Source organism: Phaenicophaeus curvirostris, chromosome 1, assembly GCF_032191515.1.
Source record: "Phaenicophaeus curvirostris isolate KB17595 chromosome 1, BPBGC_Pcur_1.0, whole genome shotgun sequence".
NCBI lineage: Eukaryota > Metazoa > Chordata > Aves > Cuculiformes > Cuculidae > Phaenicophaeus > Phaenicophaeus curvirostris.
Genome location: NC_091392.1, coordinates 67,621,465 through 67,645,111, shown reverse-complemented (window position 1 = coordinate 67,645,111; position 23,647 = coordinate 67,621,465). Strand labels below are relative to the sequence as shown.

The 23,647-nt window shown below is 39.0% G+C and overlaps 1 protein-coding gene across 2 annotated transcripts in view; it reads right to left on the bottom strand.

Annotated features, from left to right (window-relative positions):
- Nucleotides 1–3,326, bottom strand: part of PTPRO (protein tyrosine phosphatase receptor type O) — a 350,703-nt gene extending 347,377 nt beyond the window's left edge. For both annotated transcript variants that reach the window (XM_069861801.1, XM_069861818.1), the window contains exon 1: nucleotides 3,322–3,326. The gene's annotated coding sequence lies outside the window, so the exon portion shown is untranslated. The remainder of the gene's footprint in view (nucleotides 1–3,321) is intronic.
- Nucleotides 3,327–23,647: the final 20,321 nt, after the last annotated feature.

Below are 23,647 nucleotides of genomic sequence, written 5' to 3'. Positions count from 1 at the left end.
ACTCTGTAGCTTTCTCCTTTTAATATATTACTTTCAGAAGACTGAAGTTCACTTTGACATTACTGAAAATTTTAGAGTAAATCTAATACAAACAAATGACAGTCTATATCATTCCTATTAACAATTATATTCAGTACCTTTAAACCAAACTATATCTGATAAGATTTCATTAGCAAATGAAAAACAATTAGAAAAAAAATACTTTTCTCCAGAAACAGAAAACAGCTTGTTAATCTGTATTGACAATATAGTCTTCCAGAAAAACATGTAAAACTGTAGAAGGACTTCTCTTACATTTGCTTTTAAACAAAGAAATGAGAATTGCAAAAATGAATAAAGTTTTCATTAGATACTACTAGTTTTAAATTTGAATGATTTTTAACTACTCCTTAAACCAGACATTTACAATTTGCAACTCTTACAGGAAATGCTCTGGAGATTTATAGACAAGTTAAAACAATGAAAAATCATTAAGGACTGTATTCATCAGAACACCGGTAACTCTGAAAAAAACTATTTAGCAGGGAGTAGTAGAAATCCAGCAAGATACGTTTATCAACACCTCCAAGTAGGCCCATTCTGCTAGACCCTTTCAAGGAAAAGTCAAGTAATTTTTCCCTATGCTTTCCAGCCCTGCTCCTCCTCTTCACACTATGAACGGTCACAAGTTTTCAAAGTAATTTAAGATTTTATATGTCAGGATTCCTTCAAGTCATTCATAAATACGTGATTAAAAAAACTGTGGGATGCTCTTTCTGCCTTAAAACAGAGCAACTTCACTTTACAACAAGTAAAACAATAACCATCCTTCTCCATTTAATAGAGTTATAGGATAAAAAGAGAATGGGTCACATATATCTGGATGCAAACCAAGGTATGCTGATGTAAGACCCTGTCATCTCTGCCCAGCACACAAATTCTTGACACTTCCTCCTCATGATAAGTGTCTAGAGGGCTGCAGTATTTGCTCCCTGGCACATCGTGTCTTAAATTTAAGTGCATTGACTTAGAACTAGGTCTTTGCTGCAGTAGCTTATTTGAGCTGAAGCACATTAGGAGGGAATCATATGAGGCACTTGGTCGGCAGTAGGCAATGGGCAGCTGGTGTTTTGACTCTTTCCACCAGCCCAACCAGGCCCTGGAAGAGCCTATTTGTCCACAGCTGATGCCCTAAGACAATCAGATGTTGGGCTGCTCTGCAGAAAGCATGTAGGGTCACAAGAGCTATTGGCTTTTTCCTGCAGCACACTGTCAGACAGTCCGTGATGGACCTCAGCCAGACACTGATGAACAACCCCAGAAAGCCACATGATGCATATGTTAAATTGCAGCGGGAGGGAATTAGTACTGCATGCTCAGCATAATGTTAAAAGGATCTGGTAACTACAAGCATGAAATGATGTGCTGCTAGAGTGAATTGCCCAAGATCTGCAGTAAGCCTCACTACGCATGCTGGCAACTCACAGAAGTGTTGCAAGGATCCTAAATACAAAGGGATGCAGTGACATTCTCAGCTTTAGCTACTAAGGGAGTAGGTCAGATTCAGAGACTGCCCCAGTATCTTGGTGGAGAGGTCTCCACCTTCCCCTACTCGCCTCTGGGTTTCTGATGAGCCTGCTGGGACCATTGTTGATACTGTGTCAGACACCAATGACTGGTTCTCAGCCCTGGGGGTAACAGCAAGATGCCCTTATGAGCACAAGAAGTCTGTTAGCACACAAATAAATTACACTATTAAGGCCTCTCAGATGTTGCTTTTTCCCCCCGCTTCCCTTGCTTTTGGACCATACGGTAGCAGAGGCGATTTGAAGACTGACAGTGATGCAAGCAATGCAAAACAGAGGTAGAAGATAAAGTGCAAGATGCAGCACGGGTGGGTAATACCTAGCAATAGCCAACTGAGTCATGTGGATGTGAAGCTCCCTGCACTGCAGTCAGGATAAGGAGGAGTCTAAAAGAGCTGAGTCCAACATTAATTTGTTTCAAATGCTTCAAGTAGTTCTCTGAGCTTCAATGTGCTTGGATACTGCATAGAAAACAGCCCTATTTACATATTTTTGTCTTCAGATTTACAGCCTGAGTTTGGACAAAGTGAAAATATATGAAGGGATATATTTTTTTACCAAATCCCTAATTCCTCACTCACTCAATATTCAGGTGGCCTCATTTCATGGGAGATGGAAGGACTGGAGCAAGTGATATTGGTTTTGAATATGAGTATATCCAGCACGGCTTTTGTTTCTATAGTATATGGATATATGCTGTACAGCTTTTGATTTGATTAAAAAGAAGACAAAGGTCTATCATGCTTATTAACTTTTTATTATTTCAGAAGATGTGAACTCTACAGCCTTATAATATCAGTTGCCTTTGTTGTTTTCCTGTCTGCTGAAAAGCAGTAAGTTTTTTATCCCTGTAAGACGCAATCAGTTAGAAAACTATCCCTGAGAGTTCATGAATTAAAGAAAGGCAACAGACAAGCAATTCTCTCTCAGGATATACAGGCTTTAAAGCAGCATTATCTCCATCAGCAGATGAGACATTGCAGACAAAAGAACTTACAGATGCTGATGCTACACAATCTAAAGAAGCTAACAAATGAGTTATAATCGTATTTTAAATAAAAGAATGTTTGGGAATCCTTTATAATGCTAGCCACCGTAAATAAATAGGAAGTAATTGGTTTGTAGCTTCTCGTGTACTTTTATTATAAAAACAACTCAAACACTGGTCCTTTCCCACACCCATCTGTTATAAAACAGGCGTGACCCTACCTGAGTTTGTGGAAGGTTTAGGGAAGGGAGGGGAAGGAAAGGGAAGACAAGGCAAGAGCGTTGTAGCCATCAGGGAAACCTAAACAACGGGAATACTGTTGAGCCTGTACTAGTGAAAGCTGATTATTTGTATCTCTGAAACCAGATTGAAAATACTGAGCCATAAGGATTCAATGACAGTCAGATTCTGGCTGATTGAATCACACCAGCCTCAGGAGAAGAACAACTTCTTTGTAAAAAGTTGATGTAAAAAATTATCTTGTATTTTCCCATCTCCCACTCATAAAAATCTATGAATGCTTTCCTTTCTTCAAAATAATAATGATGACAAAAAAGTCTTTCCAAGCTCAGCAACATGCAGAGTAAATTAATTCCCATCTAAAATAACACTGTCTGAGCTGTGAACCTGGAATATACATGTCTGGCTGGGAAACAGCAGAGGTACTTGTGCAATCACATCTATTTCTAGTCAAAATTCTGTGGGGCAGAGATTTACAGCAGCATGCCCCTGATCAGGCTGTAAGGTATTAGCGTTCTCTGGAAGAACATGCTCTTTTGCTGATGATCAAGACTGCAATAACAGCACAGTGGAAGCATATGATGTTACTAGTGGCATGGTGTTTTCTGTGTCGGTGTGCCTAGCTTCCTTTTGTACAGATGTGTGAGAGCTTCATGTTAGCACAGCCTATCTGCTGGGCTCTGCCTCGAGCCCTGGCATACTTTTGCTTGATGGCACAGGCTTTGCTAAAATTTTGGTTTTCATTTCTGTCCTTAAAGCAAGTCCTTAAGCATTTTCCCTATTTATTTCTGTTTCTACTTCAGCTAGAAACCGTTCCAGTACTCCATTTGCTTTTACCACAGGGAATAGCCCTATAATAACAAATCACTATTGGTTTCCATTTTGAAAGACATTCACTGAAGAACAACTTTATTTTCCTCTAATGTACTTCTAAAGAAGCTTCTACCCCAACTTAAAATCTGTGTAAGCCCATTTCATTTGAGGGGGCTGTTTGAAACATAAGAGAAACTTTTAAGTGCAAATCCTTAGTCACTGTAAAGTAGCATGAATAACAACACTAGTGGAGTGATACAAACAGGTGCAAACTGATTATAGTGATTAAGTGTTTTCACAGGACTGTTTAGGTTGGAAAAGACCTTTAAAATCATGAAGTCCAACCACAAACCTAACACTACCAAGTCCACCACTAAATCAGGTCTCTAAGCACCACATCTACAAGTCTTTTAAATACCTGCAGGGATGGTGACTCCACCAGTTCCCTAGGCAGCCTGTTCCAGTGCTAGACAATCCCTTGGGTGAATAAATTTTTCCTAATATCCAGTCTAAACCCTTCCTGGAAGAACTTGAGGCCATTTCCTCTCATCCTATCACTTCTTACTTGGGAGACGAGACCAACCCTCACCCCACTACAGCCTCCTTTCAGGTAGCTGTAGACAGTGATAAGGTCTCCCCTCAGCCTCCTTTTCTCCAGACTGAACAACCCTAGTTCCCTCAGCTGCTTCTTATATAGACTCATAGACTATAGACTTATAGACTCATAGAACCACTATGTTGGAAAATACCTTTCAGATCGTCAAGCCAAATCATACCTGTCCACTACTAAATCATATCCTTAAGGAATTCCACCTGGTGAGTGGCATGGAAGAGAAAGCAAGGACAAAATTTTAAGTGGCTTGACATCTCCAAGTCTGTAGACATCACACTGCTATACAGCACCAGATGCTGGGCTCAGCACTCACTTGGTAAGCAATGGAAGTGGAGGAGATGAAAGTGAAAATGTGAGAAAAAGCAACAGTTTGGAGGTGGTTGTTAGTTTGGCTTATGGACTTCAAGAGAGGAAATAATTAATATATACTGTTGGGTTTTTTTTCAGCTGTGCAAATCATCACTTGGAATACTATGTGGAATGCCTTATACAAAGAGCACTTTCCTCCTTTTAATTTTGGCCCAAACTCCTTGGTAGCATCCTGTTTAAGCATAGAAAGGGTTTTGTTCTGAGAGTTCAGAGCTCAGTGACATTTTTGAGGTCTGTGTTCCTTCTCAAGAATGCCTAGGTTTTGGTGGTGAGATTATGAAGTTGAAAATATGAACAATCAGCTAAAGAGAAAAAGAAAAGAGAGAGAGGATTAGCTGTAGCAATGACTCTTCAAACTGTGACCCTGCTACAATCCAGCATCAGGGAAATGAAAATTAGAGTTGAAAAGGGAGCTATAGGAGAGCTAAATAACAACCTAAGGAAACATTTTTGTTTACTGAAATAAAAACTAGGCAACTAGGGATACGAGGTAGAAACTCATCTGCACAGAAACTGAAAATACACAAGTGTTCTCCAAGTTAGGAATAAAATGCAGGAGCTATGGATTCCAGAGAATAGCATTTCTGCATTTGTTTAGCTGCAAGATGGGTCCCTTTTTCAGAGCACCAAAGTATTTGCACTTTTAAAGTCTCACTCGCCCTGCACCTCTGCTCTCACGTGATTTTCACTAGTACCACAAATCTTTGAATCAATCAGAGAAATCAGGGAGAGGAGAATGGCACCAGTTTTGCAAAGTACCATCATAATTCCTTGATTCACTCCTTTTAGAGCACTAAAATGCCATCATCATCATCATCCACTGAGGCATTTCAGACCTAGTAACTAGCGAGCTCTTGGCCAGGACTAATCAGAGACCCATTGAGAGAGGACTGGATGAGGAGGTAGTGGTCCATCCTCACAGCAGAGTAAACCACAAATTACCCCAAGACAAAGGCTAATCAGATCCCAGTTCCCCTGCACTTCCCCTGTTGAAAATCAGTGTAATTTCCTTCAATATGTGTTTGGCAAAAAGAAAAAAATGGATCATTGCAGTAATCTCTCCTGATCTCTTAGTTAAGGAAAACAATGGACCTTTTGCTCTATTTCAGCATCATGACTTCAATAGCTTTTAGGAAATTAGCACATAAATGAAAAGCTCGAAGTCCTGAAGTTGCTGACTTGTAAAAGAAGAATAACACAGCTGATTGGGGTTTTATTTACATTATCAGAAAAATATACAAAATTCACACGATCCTTTGATACTGGTGAGGCTTCAGAGGCACTCTGTGAGTAGCCATGAACTTCCATCTCTATTCGGAAACCCACTTCTCCAAATTACAGAAAACCCTGCCAAGGTTGGAATCACTTTGGCTCCAAATGCTAAGCTTATTAACTGTAGTAGTAAACAGGATACAAAATGTGTGCAATGAGATTTACCACACACTTCTTCAAATCATGACTGATTCTGGAAAGACAAAAAAAACCTCTCTTCAAAATTATTTCCTTTTACATTTCAGCTTAAAAAAAGCCAGCATTATCCTCAATCTCTGAATACCAAAAAATCAATATAATAGTATTTTCTAAACACAAACATATGCTACTTATTAATTGATATAAATATATATGCCTTTCTTGAGGCTCTCCCAGAAAACAATCAAGGTGATTATTACTGAAATAAAGACAAATTCTAGACTGTCTAGACAAGATGCTGTCTGTTCCCTCTGTTGCACTCACCATTCTAAATTTAATGACTGCAGTTGTCTCATGACAAATAATCCTTGATGAATAATTATGATTATAAGGAAAAAATGTTGTATTACTTCTCCATCTACATCTCTTATAGGAGAAACACAACATTAAAAAAGAAGGAATGTGGAAAATTTTGTAGGATTTTCAAATCAGAGGAAATAAAGTATAAAATAATAATTAAAAAATAATAATTTTCCTTATGCTTGGATCTTCTTCCAAGCCAATGGAGAGTCTCTACCCTCTAACTATAAAACTAATCATGGTGAAACTTCAGTGACCAGAAATTTAGAAATTCTTTCTATATATTAGAGCCATTTCTCTTCACGGAATAACAAAATCCAACAGTGACAAAGAGACTAGCATTGTTTCGTTTTGTTTGTTTTGCTTACTCACCTTATTACAGATTATGGATATTTGCTCTTCTAAGGTTTTATACTTATTTACTGTTGGAAATTTAATGTATTTTGATGGGCACAAGCCCTTCATACCACATTGTGGTTTCAAAAAAACCACAACGCCATAGAAAGATTAAAATATAAACACTGTATTAAAAACAAACAAACAAAACAACAAAACCCCCAAACCAGCCAAAACACCCCACCCCCCCCAAATGACAAATTTCTTGGTTGCTCACAACCAAGAATACATGTTTCGGGATCCACCGTCACTAAAGTCTCTGACATGACTAGCATGAAAATCTCGTCCTTCTAACTCCAAGTAACATATAGCCTTTCCCCAGAAGAGTAAAAATTAGCAGATGAAGACTGACAGACTTGCACAACCCCTTATATACACGGCACAACTTATGGTCCTCAACGACAGCCTCTCCACAATCCTCCGGACACTATAGTGTTTTTCCTCTTCTTTTCCCAAATTTTCTTCCAGCTCAAGTTGGTATATTTTGTACTGTTAGACATCCTTCAGGCTTACATTAGTGTCCCACCAGCACCAGACCTGAGAAAAATCACCCCACATTGCTCTATTTGGCCTTTCTGATTCAAAAGAAGCACTGCCTTTCCCCTTCTGTATCTGCTGGGGCAGAGGTAGTATTTCATCCCTTGATCTGTTTGCAACATGCCTGGATGAACTGGAAAGGAAATGAAAGTGTCAGAGTATTTTACAACAGCTGGAAAATAGAAAGGAAAAGAAGTTATAGAAGATAGAGAGATGCCAACACACAGCCACAGTGCAATGAAAAAAAAGAAGAAAAACATCCCATTTACTGAACTGCTGCATCCTTTAAAAAAAGTAATTGTTTCCACGTATAGACAAACTCAAGTAAATCAAGCACAAAGCTTGTGATTTTGGATATGAAATTCTCTTCAGTAACTAGATCACTGAGCCAAAAAGCGGCATTGCCAGTAATAGGATCCAATACGCACTTTCGTTACAAAGTTATGAAAATATTACTGGGCAGCCAACAGAAACACACATCTGCTATGCTGAATTTCATGAAATTAATTTAATTTTCTTGCAGTTTTAAAAATAGAAGTTGGAAATTCAGGATATATAGACCTAATCTTAAAAAAAAAAACAACAAAAAACCAAAACCAGTGCATGGTTGATTTTCTATTTGAAAACACTCGAATGTATGTGTCCATACCCAAGACTGCAGAGCCCTTATGAAGTTAAATGTAGTAAGGATACACGCAATGTCTCTTTAGACTTCTTTCACTTTCTTCACCTTAGTAATTCTGGTTTAGGAAGTACCAAATTATCATCAATCCGCATTATCCTAAAATCTTGCTATAAAAAATAATCACTGGATAACCCACTGAAGTAAATGGAAATTAATTTCCTAGTTGCTCAAATACCAGCTTATGGCTTTAACTTCAGTAGACAGTCTTGTCCATATATCTTCAGGAAAACTGGCCTCAAAATGCCTGCTTTTTAAGCTGGGTGTCTAAGTGCAGTTATTGTTCTGTGCTCCACATCATAGGTTTGGGTTTTTTTCCTTGGAAATATGTTTCCAATATCAAGTTGGAAAATATCCACTTTAGGAACTAAGGTTATGGTAGGAAGATTGACATCATAGAAATACCATGTTCTTGATTCTATAACTGGTTTGGGGGAAGCTTAAATTCTGAGACGCATAGAGTAAAAAAAGCATTTATTCCTGGGCCTTGGCTGGAACAGAAGAGGTAGGTGACATTAGGAATCATTGCTAAGGTTGTTAGCAAAAGTCAGGCTGAATGTTCCTTATTAGAGACTGATATAAGAAGCAGAAGGAATATTTTTGGCATTTCAAACACTGAAATGACATTTTAGGCTGCTAGATATTGCACTACATATCCCTACTTGTAAATCAAGAGACTGTTTCACAAAAATAAGAGTGAAAGAGAACAAATAGAGCATCCCACTACTATTTTCACAGAGATATTTTCTAATTATAATTACACTTGGCAGTTTAAGACTGGAAAAAGTTTTAGCTTATGCTTGTTCAGGGAGATCTCTCACGTTGACATACATTATTTGACTGCTTGAGACAGTGAGATTGGTCTTCTGGACAAGAAATCCAAATTGCTGATTGTTCAGCACAGAATTACAAAAGTAAATGGGAAGGCTCCCTATCTTATATAAAATACAAAGAAATTAAAATAGCTGCTGAAGATAACAATATATTGAAACAGCTTCAAATATAAATCTGTCTTTTTTCCAGATGTAAATTTTTTTCAATTGATTGATCTTGCATAATAAATATTTTACCATTTGTTTCACAAGAAACAAGGCCAAATTCTATTTGTTCTTTCTTCACAAAGAACATGACTCAATCATTAGGGCAAGGGACTGGAAGTCAAAAGCTCTGTCTGTAAGGTTTGTCCAACACACAAAGCTACCTATGCTGATTCCATTGATGAATACAAAGAGAGACTTATGCAAGATGTGATGCCTTTCTGGAATGACACAAAGCAGTAGGTATGACAGCAGCTTGTGAATGCTTACTAATATTTAGATAGGAGTTTACTTTGTACATAAGAGTCCTGCATATTTCTATAAGCTGGTTTTCATTGTTTCAGTGTGATATTAAGAAATCCTGTTCTGTAGCTTAGCAACAGTTTTGTTTCAACTGGTAAAAGAAATACAAACAAACCCCAAACCTGAACAGCAACAACAAAAAGAACCATGTTAGATGTCACCATGAGGACGGGTTCAAAGCAATTAAAGCCCGGGATAAGCCAGAATCATGGAATCACTAGGTTGGAAAAGACCTTCAGGATCATCGAGTCCAACCATTCCTACCAACCACTAAACCATGTCTCTGAGCACCTCATCTACCCTTCTTTTAAATACCTCCAGCGATGGTGACTCAAACTTACTTAGGGTGCATTCGATTCCAAGAATCAAGCCAGTTAGAAAGGGAGGGACTTTTGATTCAAACATAGACTTGAATTGTAGACTATGATTTGGCCTAAATTAGGATTTCAATGCACAGATCTTACTACTTTGGACTCTGTTCAAAGCCAAATGTCCTTCTGAATTATACCTGAACTGGAGCATTAATCACCAGGCAAGTCCAGAACACAAAACAGCTTTGTTAACATTTATCTATCAAATGAATCTCTCTCCTCAATGCTAAATCAAACATATCCATGTGTAGTTTTCCCCACAGTATACTCTAGTAAATACTATGAATTTCAGGGTGAGTAGAACTGAGTTACACAATATGATCCTAGGTTACATCTACATTAGTGCATTACGAGTGGATTAGAAGATCAAAGCAGTCAGTGTCAAGAACTATACAAGTCCACTATATGGATTTCAGAAGCTTTATTTCTGTGTGGTCTCTGAACCATACAGTGCATGCAGTTCAAAGGATAATTATGCTCTAAAACTTCGTTTCCTTGGACACAAGCCCCTTCATGGACCAGTCTAGGAAGCATCATTCAGTCTTTTCGTGTGTCTCAAACAGAACATAGCACACTGCTCGGCTCCTACACTGCCACGTATCTAAGGCCTCACAAATACAGGCACGTCTCATTTCTGCTCCTGATTTTACTCCTGTTCTATTTCTTTTCCGCTCTGTATGAAAAATAGCACTAATAACAATAATAACATTAATAAAAATAATAAAGGGAGTGCCCCAAAGCAGAATCCTCAGTACATACTTCAAAAATACTACTATATCAATATGACTAAAAACATATCTGAAAAATTAGTAAGACTTTTTGTCTAGCAAGAGACTTTATTAGACTAAAAAGATCGCCTTCTAGGGCATACAAAATAGATTCCATGGATTCCCTGTACATTTGGAAATACAGTAAATTGACAAGAAGCAAATTGTCCAGCAAAATTCACATCATAGATCTGAGAAATCTAAAGAAATTCACTTTATATTTGATGACAAAACCAAAAAAATATTTATCACTCAGAAATTTGCTCTGTATTTACTGACAAAAAGAATTAATTGAGTCAGGTAGAGTCTTAACACTCCAAGTTAAGTAGATACCCTCACATCTTCCTGGTTAGCCTAAAAGAGATAGAATTAAGATACTTTTGGGCTAATGAAGAAAAAGAGATCCACTTCAAGGATCTGGTTTAGCTTTATTTTTCCCTAGAAAGAAAAAGTATTTTATTTTGGCCTCTTTATTCTGGAGAACTTCTTAACACTTCTTCACATAACCTCTTCCTCCTACCATCACTCCACTCATCTGGAGCAGCAAATCATTACCTAGCCCTGACTCATTACAAGTTCTATCACACTTGATTTTGCTTCAAAGGAATGCTGAATGTTCAATGAAATGAGGCTGTTTACTCACATTTGGTGGAGATGTTACCTAGATTAAGGCTTTCTAGAGACTTGCTTCCCATTTACTTCAGTGATTTTATACATGCTTTACCAGCTGTTAATCTTTGTAGTGAAAACTAGTGTGGAAGGAGTTGTTTTTTTCCAGCTGATGATTGGGTTGTAATTTGTCAAACACCCACATGCTTGACAGAGGAGAAGATTAAAGCAAGGGAGATCCAGATAGCACTTCCTTACTAATAAAAATCTGGACTATATTAGTGCTAGGGAGAAGGGGAAGAAGAAATATTAAATGGCAAGAGGATTGGGACATCTTCGGTAATTTGATTTCCTTCATAGATTATATGGAAAAAATGAATGCCTAGAACCAGGGGAAATTGGCTCCCCCTTTCTAGCTAACTGCCTGGGCATTGTACACCTGAGCACACTTCAGTACCTCCCCTTCCAGATGCAGTCTTAGGAAAGCTACTCCACTCAGAATGATATTTGTATCGTCACTGTTTCCCAGATGTTCATTCCCATGTTACTCACTTTATTGTCTTCTGATACACTTTCAACACACTCTAGCTTTAACACCTGCCCCCTTGCTGGCCACCTTACGCAACCACACAGCGCAGCAGTTCCTTTTAATCAGTGCCTTGGGTGACAAGAAACTTCTCCACTTTCCTCCTTCCGCCATAGCTGAGGAATGACTTGGACTGCTGCCGGGAGCTGCCAGTGAGCCTGCTTCCCCAGTCACTTCCTCGCAGGATTCTCCCAAGAGTGTGCAATGGTTGACCAGCCAAGCCGGTCTCCTTCTTCTTGTGCAGCAGGGGCAGAGACAAGGTCAACTCAAGCAACAGTAGCCCCTCTACCCACCAGCAGCACACTCAGTTGAGACACAAGTGCTCACACCATGCCAACACAACACCCCATAATGCCCAGCAGTGCCACAGAAGCACTCTGTCCTGTGTTTATCCCTGCTCCTCCACATAGACCCGTTGCCACTCTTCCTTCAATTTATTTTACCCGAACTCATTCTGCTGATGTATTTACCTTCATCTCTGCAAATGCTTCCTTGACGAGGGCGATGAACCACCCACACTGAGTTTTGGTACCACTCACTGTGCTCCGTGCAGGGAGGACGCTGATGAGAAGCACTGGCAGCAGAGTGGGTGGGCAGGGAATGCTGTCAGCAGCCCTGCTCCTGGCTGGCCATGGAGGGAGCCAGTTCCCACAGACTGCAAGTATAGGTCAGGGCCAAACTGCCCTATAAACACACAGCAGAGAAATCGGGATGAAGAATCTCTATGAAGAATTTGCTGAATTTCAGACACCTCAGAGGAAGTGAACTTGAGCATAGAAAACAGATCTTAATAAACCCTAGCAACTGTTTGAAGAGACGCAAGGAAATTTATAGACAACATATGGCAATGAATGTTGTTTTAATGCTGAGAGCACTGCTTAACAATTCCTTCCTAGCTTTTTTGTCCCCTGGAGCACAACCATCTATTAGTATAGATAACAATGTGAATTAATTGAGAAGAGTTTGGAAAAATAAATGAATAAATAAAAGAAAAAGAGCAGTATCTGTTCCTTTTAACATCTTGCAGATTCTTTTTCTTGTCAGTGCTCATAAACTGTATTGCCTATGAAGAGATTTCTATACAAGTGAACTCACTTAAATTCAATAGAAGAACAGAAGGAAACACTGCACTGAGGAACTGGATATTACTGGATACCTTTCAATAATTCCTGCCATCACCATTTCACAAAAGATATTCTTACCCTCAATAATTTGAATTTAAATGTGCTTATGTTGATTATTGAAAATTGGTCTCTGATTAAATAAATTTCTTCCTTTTTCTTTGTACAGTAGCCTGTTAGGGACAGTAGAATGGACAGGGTTCTGATGCCCATTTTGTCTCTTGTAGAAGATAAAATTTCTCTGGCTGCTGTCAATGCAGAGGCCAGAGCAGACAAGCTGCAGGATATTCCTAGTAGGGGTAGCTTCACCCAACAGCACCCACGGCCTGCACTACCCTTGCGCTGCAAAAGGGTAGCAAGTCGAATACTCCAGCATATTGTTCTTTCCTGTGGCAGGAGCAGCCATGCTTTAAGCATTGATGCTTGGCACTGAGAAGAGGTGACTAATAAAAACACCATCTGATAGCAGGATACAAGGAAAAAGATTAAAGACAGATGAGAGGTTACCTCATATGGACCACCTCTCTTCAAGCCTTGCTTCTACTTCCTTCCAGTCATGCCTTTGGGGTTAGAGATCTCAGTTTTCATTAATAATCATTATCATCCCCATGCCATCATCTGAAGATTTGCTTTTTGTTGCTAGTGCTTAGGGCTCATCCCCTTCTGAATAATAGCTTTTTGTGGTCATTATGCAACGATGATGCTGCCTATCTCTCCCCTTTGGCTGAGCAACCTACGCTTCTGATCAAACCACAGCATTTGGTGGAGCGTGGGGTACCTGCAGTATCCAGTTGGGAATAAAAAGAAGCTGTCAACAGAAATGTAGTTTCTCAGTATCGTATTTTAATATGGTTATAAGCCCAGAGTGATTGTGCCTGGGATTTTTGGAAGTGTAAGATACAAATCCAGAGTCTAGATGCAGAGAGGTAAAACAGACTGATTTTAAAGCTGGGGCTAGCAAATCAAGTAGAGAGTAAGAAGAGATTCACATTGGAATTTATATATGACACTTGATATGAACAGCCTCATCTTATAATTGCTCCCAAAAAATAAAATTAAAATGATGGTTCTATAAAAAAAAAGATCATATCAAGTTATTATGCAGAGAAGTGCGGTGACTAACAGCTTGGAAGCTGGTAGTCACCTCTTTCATACCTTCAATTTCTTAAAAACCATTGTTTCAGAGTTTAGATTTTGAAAGCACACTCACAAGAGAAGTTTCACAACCTCAATTAATTAGATTGTATTTTAGCTGGACAGACACACAAAAAAATGTCATTTATGCCAGTAGATCTTCATCTCATATAGAATGAGATCCTATTAAAATCAGAATAAATTCAGACCAGCTTTTTGCAATCATCGCCCCTTTGAAGCCTTTTTTGGAACTTAAGTCTACGTTATTGATTCATATTCTCCATGTATAGCAAGAAATTACTGCAGATATCTCAGAGCAAAAATCCAGCAGCATAAGACACAAGCATTTCAAGGCCACGCTTTTAATTGCTGCTGAAAAAGAAAAAGCAACAAACCTACCCATCACCAAAATATAATACTGAATATTGACAGTTCTGCACTGAAGAAGTCTCTGTTCTTTAGGGTTAGCAGTAAAGCACTCTCCTTCCTTTTTTTTTTAAGCAAGACTTTTTGTTTCCAATGAAAACCAGTTGTTACCATAGTTGTATAATAAAGCTAGATAACATAGTTACCCTCACCTTTCTCCATTTCCAAATTATTGTTTATGTTCAGCCCTACTCCTAACCAAGGACAATAACACACCTTAAAAAAGAGAAATGGGGTAACAATCAGGGAACGTAGGTACACTGGTATTTCTTTTCAGAAAGGGGGAAAGGTCAAAACAGTTACAGATAGTGGTTCTCCTGCTGTCACCCAGCCATCAAATCTTCCATGTGGAAAGCGGATCACTTCATTACCATTCTTTGTTTCACAGTTTGCCCAGAATCCAACCCTCTCCTTTGTTTTCTATAACAGAGGCTCATGCTTAAGCAAAGCTGATGTAGCTGCACTCTGAGGCAATGCAGGTCAGTGAGAAAGCAGAGGGGTGAAGGGGAGAACTCTGAGTGCTATGTGAGGTGATGAATGCATTGTAAACAAGGATGATAGAAATCTTAAGTCTAGGTAGATGCACGGGTTTTAACAGCAGGCAAACAGGGAAATATCTTTCATGACTCATTTTCTGTCTGCATTACTGGCAAAGCTCTGTTGTGTTTTCAAAGACATAAAACATCTTCACGGATCTGAGGGAGTGTATAAAGGGAAGAATCCACAGATGAAAGATTATTTGTTTTTAAAGTCTTAAAAATATCAGAATACCAAGATTTTAGCTTCTTCTCACTGGGAAATCTAGTGCGAAGACAGGGAATCGAAGACGCACCATTTACTTTGTAGCTGTCAAGAGGAGTAAAAAAAATTAATTTTTTTTTCAAAGGATGAGAAACTCAATTATTTTTCTGTTACAATGCAGAAAAAATAGAGAAAGTAAGGGAAGTAAGGGAAGAGGAAGAGACAAAGCGCTTGGAAAGCTGCCTCTGCCTTTGGAAGATAGGATACTACACATGAATGCCAGAAGATCAGTGGGATTACACTTGACCACAAGATTTCCACAAACAGCCCATTAACAAGATATGCACATGTCTACAAATTGCAAAGCAGTGACAGGTCAAGATGTAAAAGAAGACCATAGCATTCATTTGGGCTGAGGTATTAAAGTGAGAAGCCAAGCCAACTTCAGCCTCCAATTATTCTGCACCATTCCATTAAGACTTAACCCAATATTTTTTGATTAAATTTGACTCCCTGAGCCACATTTTCTTAGTGCTTAATCACTGTACTTCATTCAACATCAAGTATCAGCCACGCAACATTCACCTTGTGTTTTGGTAATGAAGTGCCATTTATTTTGAACAGTCTCTCAAATTCAAGCATTTCATGGAGAAGTTTGCTTCAGCGAGTTTTTTGTAGAAGCTTTCCAAAGTCAAAAGCTCCTGTGTCACACAACCACCATACAAGCTCCTCTACTGGATGTTTCAATGCAGTTCTGTTTTGCAAAACTACATCACAGGTTCTAATGTGAAAGAAGCATGTCAAAACCATTCAAGTTCTTGCAAAACATCCAGTCCTCAAATGGTCAGTCCTGAGGCCAAGACAGCACCAATAAGCAGTACGTAACTAGAATGAGTTCTACTAAGGTGTTAATACAGAGTGCAGCAATATTGTGTCTGTCTGACCATTTGGAAGTTCAGAGTGTTATCTCTCTTACCAAAGCCATCTGAAGGTAACAACTTGCTTCAGTTTTACATTCTGCTGCAAAGATAGATTCTGGGCAGATACGACTGGAGAACAAGATTATGAAGCAGAAGGTCAAATACCAGAATAAACAACAGCATCCTACACCCTGCAAACTAAAAAGCGGCACAAGAATACTAGCACAGTATTCTGCGCTTATCATAGCATCTGCAGAAAGCAAATCCCTTCCTGGTCTGCCAAAAAGGTCTAGCAGAACTGAAATACAAATGATTAAGGTGATTATTTGGCAAGGACAAAGAACAAATATCAATCTTTATTCAGAATTTCTCTATTTATGGCACGTATGGTGCCTGATATATTGTGAACGTAAGAGCAAAGTGACCCAGGGAGTAGCTTGCCTAGCAGTGTAATTTTTTTCTCACATGCATCCCCTAGTTCTCAGAGCATAATAACAACTTTTTCTCTATCTATTTTGAGCTTTCTTTGCAGCTGCAGAAATGAGGAAGATAAGTATTTCACAACCTTTTCACAAAAGAGAAGAATTTTCTTCGCATTTTTTTTTTTGCACCCCCCTACACATTGTCAATTACATGTGTACTAAATAAGGAAACTGTTCAAGTGGTTCTTGTTAGGAAAGCTAAATGTGACAACCCCTTTAAATATAAATTTACAATGCTGAAAGCCTCTGTAGGTAGATGAGTTAAAAAGTATTGTAAACTACTGAGACAAGAATGAGAGAGTCACAATATTTTGTAGAAAATGTCACTTAGAAGCAGCTCTCTCCCTGTCTTAATCAGTAATCTACCAGGAATATAAAAATGCAAGAAAATGGGAATTAAAAAAAAAGAAAAAAAGAAAAACCATGGAAGTACTGATAAACCAGCATACTGCCAAGGTGAGTGAAAGGATTAGCAGACAGATATCCTAAAGATCTGAAAAATAAATAAAAATACTGTTAGTTTCTCACACAACAGTTAACTTTTCCAACTGATAAGCAGATTCACAGCAGCCCCTTAGTCTTCTGAACTCTGCTGAAGTCCACTTTATAGCCTACATACAGAGTAATACTTGCTAATTTGAAGTTTATCCTGCTCTGTCACTAAAAGCAGACATTGAAGAAGTGGTGCTGAGTAATTTCCCAGATAAATGTCTTTGCATGAGTTAGAGCTAACAGTAAACTGTCACAACTCAGGCACCTTTGAATAATGACTTTGAACGGTATGAACTAGTTGCAGAAGAGAAGGAATACAGAATACAGCATGATACCTTAGTTACATGCAACTGAACCTTAAAACTAGCTCTACACAATTTAGCTTAATTTATTGACTCCTCAACTCCTCACTCCCATCAATGTCTCCAAACCTGCAGATATTTGTCATCCGAAGGGCTTCTTGGGTTTGTGCCTAATCGTGGGCAGAAGTCTTTGCCTGTGTTTGACAAAGGCAAAATTTTCTAGGAAGTTTCATGGGAGAGATCAGAGGCCATTTGGAGAAACTGTGGAGTTGTACTTGGAGCAAAGCAAGACTATTTCATAACTAAGTAGTGGTGTTTGGATTCAAACTTGTAACTGAAACATCACAGGGGTAGTTACTTTTGCTAGCTAAGGAAGAAGGCTGAGTTTAAGTAACAAGTTTTTTCAAGATCAGAAGCAGGATGATATTTGTAAATTATAGTAATAACTTCAATGCAACAAGTGGTACTCTTAGAAAAAATGGACAAGTTTTCATAAATGCAAGCCTGAAATACAAGCAGCATCTTTCCAAGTTAAATGCAAGCTCAGAAATGCATTTTGTGGAACTTAGCTAGAAGATAACTGTAAGATCATTTCTTGAAAGCAAAGGTACTTAGCATCTTTTTGTAGCAAACTGATGTGATGAGGCTAAGGAAGAAAGAAAACTGATACAGTAATCTCACCTTTGGGAGAACAAAGGCTGGTTGTAAAAAGAAGTAATGTGTCTCCTGTGGTCTACATAGATTTGAAAGTGTCATAAACCACTCGATAGAGTCCATGTTTCTGGAATCTAGTAGCATCACAAATTTTAGCTGTTCGGCTCATCCTAAGGTATTTTTCTAGTAAGGGACCCACAGGTCTGATGACTAGGATAAAAGAGAGTGATTGCTTTGTACAGAACATCTACTCATTGGCAGTTAGTTTTTTTGCTCTTTACATTTTAGATTACATGTGACAGTGTGTTCTGCTGCAGAACGGCTGCCTAGCTTCACATCTAATTGCCAGAGCATTTTGGGTACATTTCTGAATGGGCAGATGCAGAATCTGAGGATACTGATAGTGTTTCTGTAAAGGTTTTTGCAGTTGTAGAACAGCAGTGAAGAACTGGAAAGTTTTATGTATTTTTTCTCTGTTACACTTTAGGGGTGTGATGATGCATACAGAGCCTTGTTTGTACTTAGATTAATACAAACAGGGATTTGTGTGAAGTCCAGCACATATGGTTCTGGCAAGGTTTCTTTCAATAGATGGGCTTCTCTACTTCAGTTGTGAATGCTTAGTGAGTTTCCATGCAAGTGCCAAAGAAGGACAGTATATAAGAACCAGAGGCATAAGACAAGAACAACAACTTTTGTATTGAAGTATTTCCTTATAACTTGCAAGCAGCTCTCTCAAAAGCATGCATCTTCCTCCAGGGCGAGCATTCCTTATGGGTAAACAACCTCTTCGGATTACATCTTGATGGCTTTCCCTATAGCAAGAGGCAGGGGTATCTGAGACTGAAGTGTGACTTGGCACCTATCATTACCATTGTTGAATTTAATAGCAGAAGATATGTTAGCTGCCAACAGGTAATGATCCATTCTTTTATGTCATGGACTGTATCAAGGAGAGTGACATGGACATAGAATCAAGTTTGTATCACAGATTCAGCAGTAAGGAAGCTCCAAAGCCTGTTCCTGTTACAATAACACTGTCTTCATTCAATGTCAAATGCAGTGTGGGCTTGGTTGTCCAATTGTTAAGAAAGGAGTTTGTAGTGATGTGGGTGTTGGTCTCTTCTCCCAGGTGATAGGACAAGAGGAAATGGCCTTGAGTTGCACCAGGGGGGTTCAGATTGGACATTAGGAAATATTACTTCATCAGAAGAGTTATCGGGCACTGGAACAGGTTGCCAAGGGAGATGGTTGAGTCACCATCCCTAGAGATATTTAAAAGATGGGTAGATGAAGTGCTTAGGGATACGATTTAGTAATGCACAGGTACAGTTGGACTCTATGATCTCAAAGGTCTTTTCCAACCAAGTGGTTCTATGATTCTGTGATTCTTAATTTATCTCCTTTGGTTTAACACTATTACCTCTTGTCCTGTCACTACCTGCCCTTGTAAAAAGTCCCTCTCCACCTTTCTTGTGGGCCCCATTTATGTACTGGAAACCTGTATTCCTCGAGCCTTCTGTCTTCAAGGCTGAATAGCCCCAAATTTCTCACCTTTTCTTCATAGGAGAGGTGTTCCAGCACTCTGATCATCTTTGTGGCCCTTCTCTTGGCTCATTCTAACAGGTCTGTGTCCTTACGTTGGGAGCCCCAGAACTGAACACAGTACTCCAACTGGGATCTTACAAACACAGAGCAGAAAGGCAGAATCCCCTCTCTCAACCTACTGGTCATTCTTCTTTTGATGTAGCCCAGGATATAGTTAGCTTTCTGGGCTGCAAGCACACATTGCCGGATCATGTTGAGCTTCTCATCAACTAACATCCCCAACTCCTTCTCCTCAGCATTGCTCTCAATCCATTCACCATCCAGTCCATATTGTGCTTGGGATTGCCCCTGACCACGTGGAAGACCTTGCACTTGGCCTTGTTAAACTTCATAAGGCTCTCACAGGCCCACCTCTCAAACCTGTCAAGGTCCCTCTAGACAGCATCCCTTCCCTCCACCATGTTGACCGCACCGCGCAGCCTGATGATATCAGCACACTCGCTGAGAGTGCACTCAATCAATCTCACAGTCCACATCACTGACAAAGATGTAAACAGCCCTGGGCCCAATACTGATCCCTGGAGAATGCCACTCAAAAGGGTACAACTGAAAAGGAACAAAAGTGCATGGACTAACTTCCTGCTTTTGTGCTTGTGCACAGGATCCTTCATCTTGGATTGCAGAACATTAGCCAAGGTAACAAAAAAATAACCAACCAAACAAAAAAAGTTGTCACTCTACTTCAGAGAAAGAGGTCAAACATGAAGAAAAAAGTTATTTGTACAGCATTATTTAGCTATCATTATCCAAATATTTTACTGAACCAGGATTATTTCACTTCCATTTTATTACAATCATTGCCTTTCATACTCAAGCCAATTTCCCTCTCAGACACTCATTTGTACTGATGTGACTACTTGAAATCACCCACCATCATCCCTCTTTACTACACTCCTGCCTATCATTACTGCAACAAATGAAGTGATATTACACTTTACTCCATCAAGATAACTTTACCTCAAACTGAAAATATTACTCAACCAGCCTATTTCTAGGATGCCTATAGGCTGATGAAAGCCAAAGAAACAGTTTTCCCTTAAGGAGTGTCAACATTACCTACAATGATAGAGTAACAGGCAATTACATAATATTGAGGCTTTTGGCCTAATCTTCATCTTTTTTAACTAGAAAACAATCTACCAGCTTATTGTGTTTATCTAGCCCTGCTCTCTTTATACCCATGGCTACATTTTCTATTTTTAACTCTACAATCACATTCAAGCTGTCAGAGATCAATTCGATGACCTTCACACTAAGCTGAGCAGCCTTTTCTTTTGTGTCTAACATCATCTTCCCTAAATCTAACATTTTATGGCATGCAAAAAGCAACCAGCAGTGAGGTCCTAGCACAGTGGCGTAGAGCACCAGTTATATTCCCCAAACAAGGAGCTTCATTGCACTTAGCCTATAGATTTTAAATAGCATCTCACCTCAGAGCACAGAGAGAATGATTTTTTTCTCCCTCAGAGGGTTAGCCATTCCATCTTCAGATATGAGATCGCAATCACTAAGAGCCAGGACAGCACACAAGATGAATCATAGTCACTACCAAATAGCGCAGTTTGAGAAACAACTTTTCCATTTGCAGTATTTGACTTGCATCATTGCTGTCAGAGATGAAGGAAATTACCTTATCAGGCCTTTGCTGAAGAACTGGCAGATTCTCCTGTTTGCTTAATGAAAGATCTCCATAGTAACAATAGCAACCAAATATGCTCAGAAAGGGGCAGACAAACCACTAACACAGGTTCAGTTTACCATAGACAGATTTTAGTTCTAACTCACAGCTGGGCGACAGCAGCAATAAATCTGTACCCTTGGATTGCACACTGCCATTCTCTCAACCTTCCATCTTTCTTCTTGGAGCTTAACATCTGTTCAGGAGAGCTTCCACAAAACATTAGAACATATCTCTGCATCTCAACTGGATATTTTCATCTGTCATCCTAGTGGATTACTTAATTTAAACTATAATCCGTCCTTAGCCAATCTCCTCCAGCTACACTGCTTACTGTGAAAAGTGTCAGCCCCGTCAGCCAAACCAGTCTTCTTGCCTGAGACAGGCAGCTACCTCTCCAGCTCCACTCTGGACACTCTGCAACTCGGAGAAGTTTTCCATCACATATCCTATTAAGTGGTACCAAGAGGTTGCCCAGAAATCTAAATACCTTGTCTACAAGTACTGGTACACTCTCTTTGTGTGTTAGCAACACGTAAGGCTTCTGTCATCAGATAGCAGACAGAGATCATGCCTGAATAATTGTAACTAAGACACTCTTAAGCTATCCTCAGCTTCTTCTAGGGATATAATTTTTCAATTCATAATGCTCCTTATCTGGGAGGAGTGACACCCTAAGCCCTACCACCTGGCTAGGACAAGTCAGACAACACACAGTAGCCACTAAGGTACGGAGATCCTTCAACAGTTCTCTCAGAGGCATTGACAACAAGCCATAATATTCATAATGAAACCATTATATGAAGCAATGTTACTTTCAACAGTTCTTGTTACGGTTATTTCCTCATTCTGAAGAGGAATAAGGTGCCAGATTGAAGCTGGCAAATGGAAATTCCATGGGCCTTTAGAAGAGTCTCTGCACAGTATGCTTGCCCTGCAGATCCAACCTATTTGGAACCAGTGGTGAAGAGCCTTTCTCCACTGCATTGCAAGAGAACTTTATGAACAGACTCTCCAGAGATGCATGGGTAGCAGCAGCGATATTAGAAACGTTGTTCACTAAGGGTAACATGTTCTATACACTGGCTAGTCTAACAAAAACAAGGACAACCAACAACTATGAAAATAATAGTGCAGACTGGGTTTTTTGACAGATATTTTTTAGGATATTTTACATACTCCACAGCCTCAAGACTGGTGAGACTAGAAGCTCAAAAGTTCCTTGCAGAATTACTGTAAGACAGGTGTGAGATAATAATTCAGCTACCTTTAAAAATAAAAAAAAAATTGCAGTGTTTTCCTGCATAGTGCAGGACGTAATCAAGCAGAGGGGTACTAGCCAGCCTGATCACATGATAAGAGGTATACAAACAATAACATTTACCTGATGTATCTGTCCCCCATTCTTAGAGTAAGGCCTGTAAATTTCTTTTTCAATAGAGTTCACTGCGGAATAGAGACAAAACAGGCAAAGAAGAAAAACTGGAAATTATACACTACAGTCTTGCCTATAAGGGCCCTAGACCACCCAGTCACGGCACAAGTCATGCAACTTCTTTTCAGCATATGCACATTCAGAGAAGTCATTTTTCAGGAGGTAAAATCACTGTCACCATTTTAAGCCAGCAGTACTGTCATCCAAGTGGTGGGCTTTTACATCACCCTTTTTATGCCTTTTATTTTCACTACTTCCACTAAAACACCTTTTCATGAGTTCAAGGTAAATTAAGAAACCAACTCAAATACAGAAGATAACATTTTTTCAAAAACCACCCACACTCAGTTAAAAGCCAAGCTCTTTCCCAAAAGGAAAGGAAATTAATTTATAAAAGATCAGTCTCCGAAGACTACTATCTTAGCTGTAGCTTTTCAGCATTACATCAGAGATTCACATATGTAAATACTACACAAACCACTGAACCAAAACTTTATGAAAATACAACTCAAATATACAAATATACTCCTACAGTTTAAATGAAACTATCTCCAGACTCTTTATGCATCAGTTCAATGCTTTTGTTTTGTTTCTTCCTCCTGGCTCAGAATTTACATAGCCTTGCTGACAACTGACATTAGATTGAGAGTTTGGCAAGACAATATGAACAAGGCATCACCTGTTCTAAGCAATAAAAGAAAGTAATTAAGGCCTGTTTATTGGCTTCATGGCTTAGATATAAGCACTTCACTGTGTCTGATTCTAACTAATACCTCCCATTCTTTGATTAAAAGCAGTATGCCATTCAAGTGACAACATTTTGGTGGTTAACACTTCCATAAGAAGGCATCTAAATCCGAGCAGTCATTCTTGATCCTTCTTTAAGGTAAAAGGTAATGGAGTTTAAAGAGGGGTGTGGAAGACATAAAAAAAAAAACAAACAAACCCAAAACAACACACCTCTGCCTCACCCGAAAAATCTCTACAGCAAATTTTACATCTAACTTA